Source organism: Schistocerca piceifrons, chromosome 1 (genome assembly GCF_021461385.2).
Source record: "Schistocerca piceifrons isolate TAMUIC-IGC-003096 chromosome 1, iqSchPice1.1, whole genome shotgun sequence".
NCBI lineage: Eukaryota > Metazoa > Arthropoda > Insecta > Orthoptera > Acrididae > Schistocerca > Schistocerca piceifrons.
Genome location: NC_060138.1, coordinates 301,310,928 through 301,321,535, shown reverse-complemented (window position 1 = coordinate 301,321,535; position 10,608 = coordinate 301,310,928).

The window sequence follows — 10,608 nt, the reverse complement described above, 5'->3', positions numbered from 1 at the left end:
TGCCGTTTCTAGACTAAGTAGGCGGATGTTTTTGATGTCCTGTATGGCTATTATTGCTTAGGCTGCACGTTCTGTTGTATGTTTTGTGAAGCATTTGCCTGTTGGTTGCAATGTCACCCCTAGGTATTTAAAGTCTGATGATTTTTATTTTTTGTCCTCTGATGTTGATTTCCACATTCTTGGGTGTTTTTCCTCCTTTTTCTGAAAATCACAATTTCTGTCTTTGTTATGTTTATGTGTAGTTTGTGTTCATTGCACCATTTATCTGTTTTCTCAATGATATTCTGCAGCTTCTGTATATCTGTTGATCCTACGGTTATGTCGTCAGTGTATGCATACAGGGTGTTACAAAAAGGTACGGCCAAACTTTCAGGAAACATTCCTCACACACAAATAAAGAAAAGATGTTATGTGCACATGTGTCCGGAAACGCTTAATTTCCATGTTAGAGCTCATTTTAGTTTCTTCCACCTACGCTCAATGGAGCACGTTATCATGATTTCATACGGGATACTCTACTTGTGCTGCTAGAACATGTGCCTTTACAAGTACCACACAACATGTGGTTCTTGCACGATGGAGCGCCTGCAAATTTCGGTCGAAGTGTTCGTACGCTTCTCAACAACAGATTCGGTGACCGATGGACTGGTGGAGGCGGGCCAATTCCATGGCCTCCACACTCTCCTGACCTCAACCCTCTTGACTTTCATTTATGGGGGCATTTGAAAGCTCTTGTCTACGCAACCCCGGTACCAAATGTAGAGACTCTTCGTGCTCGTATTGTGGACGGCTGTGATACAATACGCCATTCTCCAGGGCTACATCAGCGCATCAGGGATTCCATGCGACGGAGGGTGGATGCATGTATCCTCGCTAACGGAGGACATTTTGAACATTTCCTGTAACAAAGTGAAGTCACGCTGGTACGTTCTGTTGCTGTGTGTTTCCATTCCATGATAAATGTGATTTGAAGAGAAGTAATAAAATGAGCCCTAACATGGATAGTAAGCGTTTCCGGACACATGTCCACATAACTTATTTTCTTTCTTTGTGTGTGAGGAATGTTTCCTGAAAGTTTGGCCGTACCTTTTTGTAACACCCTGTATATGTATACATCTTCTTCATTTTCTTCAATTCGCAGTACTTCTTCAGTGGCAAGAATGTTCAGCAAAGGGCTCATCGGGTCACCCCGTAAGACTCCTTTCGCTTGCAGAATGAGAGTCGAAAAAGAGAGGTTTGACTTGATTATTCTTGCCCATACGGTATCTTCTCCCATTGTGTTTTCCAGTTTTCGGACTATGAGATCTCCTTCCAGTAGGTCAAAGGCTTTGGTAAAATCTATGAACACTGTGTAGAACATTTGTTTCTTTTGTAACGCTTCGTCAACGTTGTTTAGCAGCAGCCTGACTGCCGTAAATGTTGATCTTCCAGATCTGAAGCCCATTTGTCGTTCTGGGAGGTGACTGTCAACACAGGCTTTGATTTTTTTGTGTAACTATCTTTGAAAACATCTTGAACTGAGTATTTTCCGGGGCTATGCCTCTCTACTTGTTTGTGTCCGTTGGGTTTCCTCTACCTTTGTAGAGAATTATTATCGAGTGTCTCCATTGGATCGAAATTCTTCCAAGTTCCAGGCATTTGTTGAATAGTTTGATCCGTACGAGTTGGAGGGCCTCTTACGTATTTTTTATATGTTCATTATATATATTATCGGGTCCTGCTGCTTTCTTGTTCTTCAGTGTTTTTATTACTTCTTTACATCTTCTTCATTTAGAGGTTCCCATACATTGTCTTTTTCCTTTGTTTGATGGTGTTTCTCTTTCTTTGGGTGTGTTTTGATTCCTCGTTTGTTCAGTATCTTACTGAAGTGGTCTGCCCATTCCTTCATGTCTATATTTTGTGTATGAGCCAGACTTATTGGACTTACTGCTATGTATGGGTCTTTCTCCGCTTCATCCGCTTCTCTTATTGCCCCTCTTTCTATGTTTTTTTTCTTTTCTTCTATTAGTTTTTTTAAATTCTCCTCTCTTCTGCGTATAGTTAATGCATATAAAGAACAATAAGGAACGCAAGACTCAACTCTGTGGGACACCATTCTTGATACTTCCCCATTTAGTGGACTCTGTACTGTTATTTTCAACCTATTGCATTCTTCCAGTTAAATTTGAAGGAAGCCATTTGTGCAGTGTCCCACTCATTCCACAATACTTAAGCTTATCTAGCAGAATTTCATGATTCACACAGCCAAAAGCCTTTAAGAGATCACAGGAAACCCCAAAGGGTGATGTTCGGTTGTTCAGAGCATTCAATATTTGATCAGTGAAAGCATATGTAGCGGTTTCTACTGAAAAGCCTTTCTGAAAACCAAACTGACATTTTGTTAGTACTCGATCTTTTTAAAAAAATGTGAAGCTACTCTTGAACATATTACTTTTTTAAGAATTTTGGATAAAGCTGTCAATAGCGAGATTGGTTGGTAGTTGTTAGCATCAAACCTATCCCATTTTTACGCAATGGTTTAACAGTACCATATTTCAGTCTACGCACTGTTTCAGTGAGCTAATGTGTATGTGGCTGAGACTCCTATTTATCTGTTGAGAATATGCTTTTAGTACTCTGTTGGAAATGCCATCAATTCCTTGCGAGATTTTACTTTTGAGTGAATTTATTATTTGGAATAGGGGAGTTGTGTTGCATTTTCTAATGAATCCTATTTTCTCTACATCACTCAAGAAATGATTTCACAAAAGGCGAGTTTTTATTCAGAACGCATTTTAAAAATTAAATACATTTAAAAAATATTCTACAGAAATTCTCTAATTTATTTCGTGACGACCTTTTCATAAAACATGAAGTCAACAGTGTTCCATTGATTTTTAAACTTGCTATCCTATGACATCTATTCAGATCCTGGTACACGATGATAGCCTCACTTCAAAATCTAACAATAGACGACCACCATAGACGCATTTCAGTACCTCTGGTACCTCTCACCATATCCTAAATAACTTCATCTACATCTACATCTACTTCCATACTCCGCAAGCCACCTGACGGTGTGTGGCGGAGGGTACCCTGAGTACCTCTACCGGTTCTCCCTTCTATTCCAGTCTCGTATTGTTCGTGGAAAGAAGGATTGTCGGTATGCTTCTGTGTGGGCTCTAATCTCTCTGATTTTATCCTCATGGTCTCTTCGCGAGATATACGTAGGAGGGAGAAATATAATGCTTGGCTCTTCGGTGAAGGTATGTTCTCGAAACTTTAACAAAACCCCGTACCGAGCTACTGGAGTTTATCTATCATCTCGGTAACGCTTTTGCGATTACTAAATGATCCTGTAACGAAGCGCGCTGCTCTCCGTTGGATCTTTTCTATCTCTTCTATCAACCCTACCTGGTACGGATCCCACACTGCTGAGCAGTATTCAAGCAGTGGGCGAACAAGCGTACTGTAACCTACTTCCTTTGTTTTCGGATTGCATTTCCTTAGGATTCTACCAATGAATCTCAGTCTGGCATCTGATTTACCAACGATCATTCCATTTTAAATCACTCCTAATGCGTACTCCCAGATAATTTATGGAATTAACTGCTTCCAGTTGCTGACCTGCTATTCTGTAGCTAAATGATAAGGAATCTATCTTTCTATGTATTCGCAGCACATTACACTTGTCTACATTGAGATTTGATTGCCATTCTCTGCACCATGCGGTAATTCGCTGCAGATCCTCCCGCATTTCAGTACAATTTTCCATTGTTACAACCTCTCGATACACCACAGCATCATCTGCAAAAAGCCTCAGTGAACTTCCGATGTCATTCACAAGGTCATTTACGTATATTGTGAATAGCAACGGTCCTATGACACTCCCCCGTGGCACACCTGAAATCACTCTTACTTCGGAAGACTTCTCTCCATTGAGAATGACATGCTGCGTTCTGTTATCTAGGAACTCTTCAATCCAATCACACAATTGGTCTGATAGTCCATATTCTCTTACTTTGTTCATTAAACGACTGTGGGGAACTGTATCGAACGCCTTGCGGAAGTCAAGAAACACGGCATCTACCTGTGAACCCGTGTCTACGGCCCTCTGAGTCTCGTGGACGAATAGCGCGAGCTGGGTTTCACACGACCGTCTTTTTCGAAACCCATGCTGATTCCTACAGAGTAGATTTCTAGGCTCCAGAAAAGTCATTATGCTCGAACATAATACGTGTTCCAAAATTCTACAACTGATCGACGTTAGAGATATAGGTCTATAGTTCTGCACATCTGTTCGACGTCCCTTCTTGAAAACTGGGATGACCTGTGCCCTTTTCCAATCCTTTGGAACATTACGCTCTTCTAGAGACCTACGGTACACCAATGCAAGAAGGGGGGCAAGTTCCTTCGCGTACTCTGTGTAAAATCGAACTGGTATCCCATCAGGTCCAGCGGCCTTTCCTCTTCTGAGCGATTTTAATTGTTTCTCTATCCCTCTGTCGTCTATTTCGATATCTACCATTTTGTCATCTGTGCGACAATCTAGAGAAGGAACTACAGTGCAGTCTTCCTCTGGTGAAAACGTTCATCCTGCCCTTCACAATAATGTCCCAAATTTTCCAGAAAGTAGTCGACTTGTGAGTGTAGAAAGTGGACTTTCACACTCCTATTGCAACCCATCTTGCAATTTTGTAACTTTTTTTTCAGCAATGGCTTTATAATTAGGATCTTTGTTATTCCCTAGAAATTTCTCAGCAATTGATCAGAGGGAGGGGCCATGCGTATTTTTCTCTCTTCTTCATTTTCTTATCAAAATCTTCATCCTTATTCAATATCTTTATTTGAGGACCATCAAAAATTACAGCTTTCGATTTGCCTTGTGTGATGAAGGGAAATTTTTTGGAAAGACGTTTTTGGTTCTACAAATGGGTCGTACAGGATATTTTTAGTTCCAGGCCCAAAATTTCTCCGCTGTGGCAGAAATCTCACGCTCCAATGTCTCTACCTTGCCCAAATGTCCCATTCCGGCAGAAAGCAAGGCATTTTTGTGAACCCAGCTTGTTGTCCTAATACTATTCCGATAACTGTGAAGTAACCGTAGATAAGCCATTTGTGTTCCTCATACCGGATACTTGTGAAGAGTATCTTGATGTTCTCATCCGTCTCTTTCGTTTGAAGTCAATGGGCCACATGAATGGACTCATACACACACCCATTATGCAGTAACACGCCTTTCAGGCTAATCATTGATGAGTCTAGAAAAAGTCTCCACTGAGTAGGATCATGTTCATCGTCACAGAAGTGGATTATCTCGACTATGTTACTGTAGTAAACCAGCGACGTATTCTCTGAGAATGAAGGGACTACCTCTTTATGTCTGTACCATGATTAACGTGTTCTTGGTTCCAGAAGATTCTTATTTTTAACTGGGAGCCAAGTGCTTCTGCAGACTCCTTAGCCAAATTTAAATCTCGTACGAGATCATTAAGTTCACCCTGAAAGTACAGTTGTGGAGTAAAGTCGCATTTGGGCTGGTAGACATCATTATAGTCTTCGGTAATTGCGTCAACTTCATTCTCGTCCTCATCTTCTGCCACATTCTCTAAAGCCGCTGGAGGAAGGGGAGAAAGAAATCTTCTCCATGTGCAACTCGTCTAATGGCTGGAGAAGTACCTGAATACACAATTCGTTTCTTATTTTCGAAGTGTACCCCTGAATATCAACTAAACAGAAGGAACAGTCGTTAAGGTGATTTTTAGACTCCCTCCACACCGCTGGAATCGCAAATGTCATGCTTGTTTTCTTTCCTATTTTCCACAGTCTTAACCTCTCAATACAATAGCGGCAAACTGTCTTTGGCGCCCATCCCTTGCCCTGGTTACCTAGTTTCATTTTAAAATAAGCATCATAAGCTTTTTCAGAATGTCTGTTAACTATTCTCTGCTTATGAACTATGTAATTTCCACAAATCTAACAGAAAATATTACGTTATCCACACACTTGCATGTTGACAGTGTAGTAACTACAAACAATAGGCGAAATGTTTTATTAATACTTTTTAAATATATAGAATAATCATAATATAGCACTGGTAATGCAAGCCTGTGAGATAAATAACACTTTCAAGCTCACAAAGTAACAACTATAATCAACAGATGTTACAACCTAAAGGTATACAACACCGTATTGAGGAAGTTTCCTCAATAATTTGTATAACCTACTGTCACAGCAATATAGCTGTGAAATCAAACTGCGTAAAAACGGTACGAGATAGTAAAAAAACTGAAAACAGACTAGGAATCAACATAAAAAGTTGAGGTGGTACCACATATTAATTCTCAGTCATATGGAACCATGTAGACAGGTGTTATTTATCATTGTACTGCTTTCCTGTACTACCCGAGTAGGAAAATCAATAACTGATGTCAAATTGACTTCAAAGTCTTGCTTTTTATCAGACACTTTCAAAAAATTTTCTAGTCGGCACCTATACACAGTTACAGTTATAAAAGTACATTTATTTAGTTTCAGCTCGCAGGCACATGCTTCTGTATACTAGTCTAAAAATTTTTTTTAGTTTCTATATTTTTCATACTGTGATAAGTTTTCACACCTCCTCTCTCCATAGTGTCTCAAATTACATTTGCTGAAAGCTTGTATCCATCTAATTAACCTTTTCCACACCTGTGAGCATATGTTGTTCAGAGAGACATAGTACATCTGTTCCACCCTAAATTTTTAAATCTTCTAAACATACTAGAAACTGATCTACTTTATTTTTTTATCATCTGAAATTTTTATGCAATATAGTAACATTATTTTTCACTGCAGTTTTATGAGAACTAGTGATATACTAACATTATTTTTCAGCGTGCTTTTATGAGAATCTCGTCATATTTTAACATCTTTAGTACATGCCTGTATGAACTTCTCATTAAGGTAATTTCATTAAATATGGAATCACTGGACACTGTTCTAGCCCCTCCCTCTCAAATGTTTGATATCATCCTGGCCAGTCTACACTTTCCTTTTTCTACTGAGATGCTGCCCATGCCTTGTGAAGTCCCACGTAGCAATAGCGTCAACAGGAAACAAACCCATGCCTGACAAATCAGCCACTCGAAGCAGCTGATCTAACTCCATATTGACTCTCCTGACAGAGCTGTTCATTTGGGGCTAATCAGACCACATGAAAGCAAGAACCAATCCAACATTTTTATGGTTCGTTGCAGATGCAATTTTTATCAGATCAGTCACAATATTATAGCCCTGACGAGTGATGCTGAGGGGATTAGATTAGGAAATGAGACACTTAAAGTAGTAAAGGAGTTTTGCTATTTAGGGAGTAAAATAACTGATGATGGTCGAAGTAGAGAGGATATAAAATGTAGACTGGCAATGGCAAGGAAATCGTTTCTGAAGAAGAGAAATTTGTTAACATCGAGTATAGATTTAAGTGTCAGGAAGTCGTTTCTGAAAGTATTTGTATGGAGTGTAGCCATGTATGGAAGTGAAACATGGACGATAGCCAGTTTGGACAAGAAGAGAGTAGAAGCTTTCGAAATGTGGTGCTACAGAAGAATGCTGAAGATAAGGTGGGTAGATCACGTAACTAATGAGGAGGTATTGAATAGGATTGGGGAGAAGAGAAGTTTGTGGCACAACTTGACTAGAAGAAGGGATCGGTTGGTAGGACATGTTTTGAGGCATCAAGGGATCACAAATTTAGCATTGGAGGGCAGCGTGGAGGGTAAAAATCGTAGAGGGAGACCAAGAGATCAATACACTAAGCAGATTCAGAAGGATGTAGGTTGCAGTAGGTACTGGGAGATGAAGAAGCTTCCACAGGATAGAGTAGCATGGAGAGCTGCATCAAATCAGTCTCAGGACTGAAGACCACAACAACAACAACACGATCCCTATCAATACTGTTTTCTGCTACACCCAATAACATAACATGATCCTGCTTTGTAAAACTCTTGCGCAAGGATCCCACATCCTCTATCCCTTGGCTAAGACATGCACTGGGCTTGTAAACACTTGCGACTTGTTACCTGTTACCTAATTTTTCCAGCAAGATCTATCCCACATCTTTTACATAGCTAGAACCTAAAACAGAACTTTTATCCCACTTTCTACTTTTTTTTAAACACTTAGTTTCCTGGGGAATGTCTGTAAAGCATTAACTACTTTTGCATCTACCTGAGCCTCTTCCTTAGTTAACTGAGGTAGCAAGGCAAATCTGTTCTTTGTGCCAATGATGAAACTGTCAGATACTATTCTCTTTGTGTGGTCCTGTTCCTTGACACCTCTTCCCACCTGTCTTCACTATTCTCCCCCTTTAACCTCATCAGTTCCTCCAAAGCACTTTCCAGTTCAGCCTTAAGAGCTCTAATCTTCTCTTCCTGTTCAGCTATTTTCCTATCCCTCGAACATACTTTGCAATACCGTGGAACAGACCCATTTACTTACCCAAATCCCACGCCACTACATCCCCCCCCCCCCCCCCCCCCCACACAAGTAACCATCAGTCACAACAGCTGCAAGAACCCCAGACTTAACTTTCCTAGGGGCGTCTGAAATTGCCCTTCATGGTTGTTTACAATCTTTTTACAAAATTAACTAATTAACTACAGATCACAAGAGTCACTGAAGCTATATGTAACACTAATATACAATGAAGCGCCAAAGAAACCGATACAGGCATGCGTATTCAAATACAGGGACATGAAAACAGGCAGAATACGGCGCTGCGGCTGGCAGCGCCTGTATAAAACAAGAAGTGTCTGAAACAGTTGTTAGATCGGTTACTGCTGCTACAATGGCAGCTTGTCAACATTAAAGTGAGTTTGAACGTGGTGTTATAGTCTGCGTACGAGCGATGGGACACAGCATCTCCGATGTAGCGGTAAAGAGGGGATATTTCCGTACGACCATTTCACGAGTGTACCGCGAATATCAGGAATCCAGTAAGACATCAAATCGCCGAAGTCGCTGCGGTAGGAAAAAGACCCTGCAAGAACGGACCAACGACGAGAAAGAGAATCGTTCAATAAAAAGATATGTCGATGACTCGATTATTCTTTATAGAGGTAGTAAAACGCAAATAGAAGATGTGGCACACAAGTTTAGCAGTATGCATTCCAAGATAAAATTCACGACGGAAATTGAAGTAGATCTGACCATTCATAACAAAAATGGTAGACATGCGTTCCCAATATTTAGGAAACCAACATGTACGGGCGTGATTATCAATGCCCATTCCAATCAACCACTACGCCAGAAACATGCATATTTTTATTCAATGTTACACAGAATAATAAGACTTCCATTATGTCAAATTGAAATGAAAAAAGAACTAGACGTATTAAGATAGGTCGCCCTTGCAAATGATTATGACCCAGATATTGTTATCTCCATACATAGCAAAATTAAAAAGAAGATATAAAGGAGCGAGAAACGGCAGGTAAAACTGACATACGAAAAGGATAAGTACGCCACTATGAAATGTATAAGTAAAACATCAGATAAAATCGAACATATATTCCGAAGAAACCGGATTAAAATTGCATTTAGGACTTCCGATAATTTAAAAAGACTAGTGCGTCATAACTTGCCACGGAAAAGTAATAAATGTAGTAAATCGGGGGTCTACAAAATATCATGTCATGAATGCGAAAAAAGCTATATCGGACAGACAGACCTTTGATGTAAGGTTTAAAGAACACACGTATCCCGTAATAAGACAAGTCTAGGCTTACATAGGGAAGAGGAGGGTCATAATACTGGTAACATCGACGAACAGCTTCAAACGATTAGACATTTTAGAACAACTGGAGATTTATGTTACGAGACGCAGAGAACCTGACAAACTCCTCAATGAACAGAATGAATTTGCAACAGACACATGCTTCAACATTTACGACGATCTGTTCACCTGAGCGAATCGTTTTTACAACATACGTGCTTCAGCTGAGGATGGAACCTTCCGGCGGTCGAGTATTGCACTGTGTAGTGCGGGCCGCAGCAAATGTCAACAACCTCTAAGGCTGAGGAGCGTGCCATCCACCTGCAGCAGAGCACTACACTCGTCGTCCTACCCGTGTCGTCCCTGACGTACTAATGGACAACGGCATAAACAGGCAATAGCCGGACGCCGGCGTCAGAAATACACTCTGCAAGTTCTACTACTATTTTCATCTATAGCAATGTTTTCTCTTTGTTCTGAAATGTTATTTCAATAATTTAACGATCCGTTCTGTAATTTTAGATTTTATATACATTTGACCTAAATATTAATAGTAAATTTGTCATATTTTAGGCTTTTGAAAAGTAAAGACCATCTTATAGAGGACGCGCGCATCTAGCATAAAGAGGAGGAACAAAATCTAACAAATTTTTATATCTATTTAAGACCGGGGTTTTACGTTTTATAGCTAGTTCGACAACGCATGAACCTATGTTCAGTGTATGCCGCGTTTAGGTATGAACTGCATGTATTTCGCATAAATTCTGTACATTACTAATAATCCTGGTAAAATACTGCACTTATTTTTGGGTTTTAATTTCAATTTTCTTTTGTATTGTTATAGAATCTGAAGATGGTCACTGCATGGCCGAAAC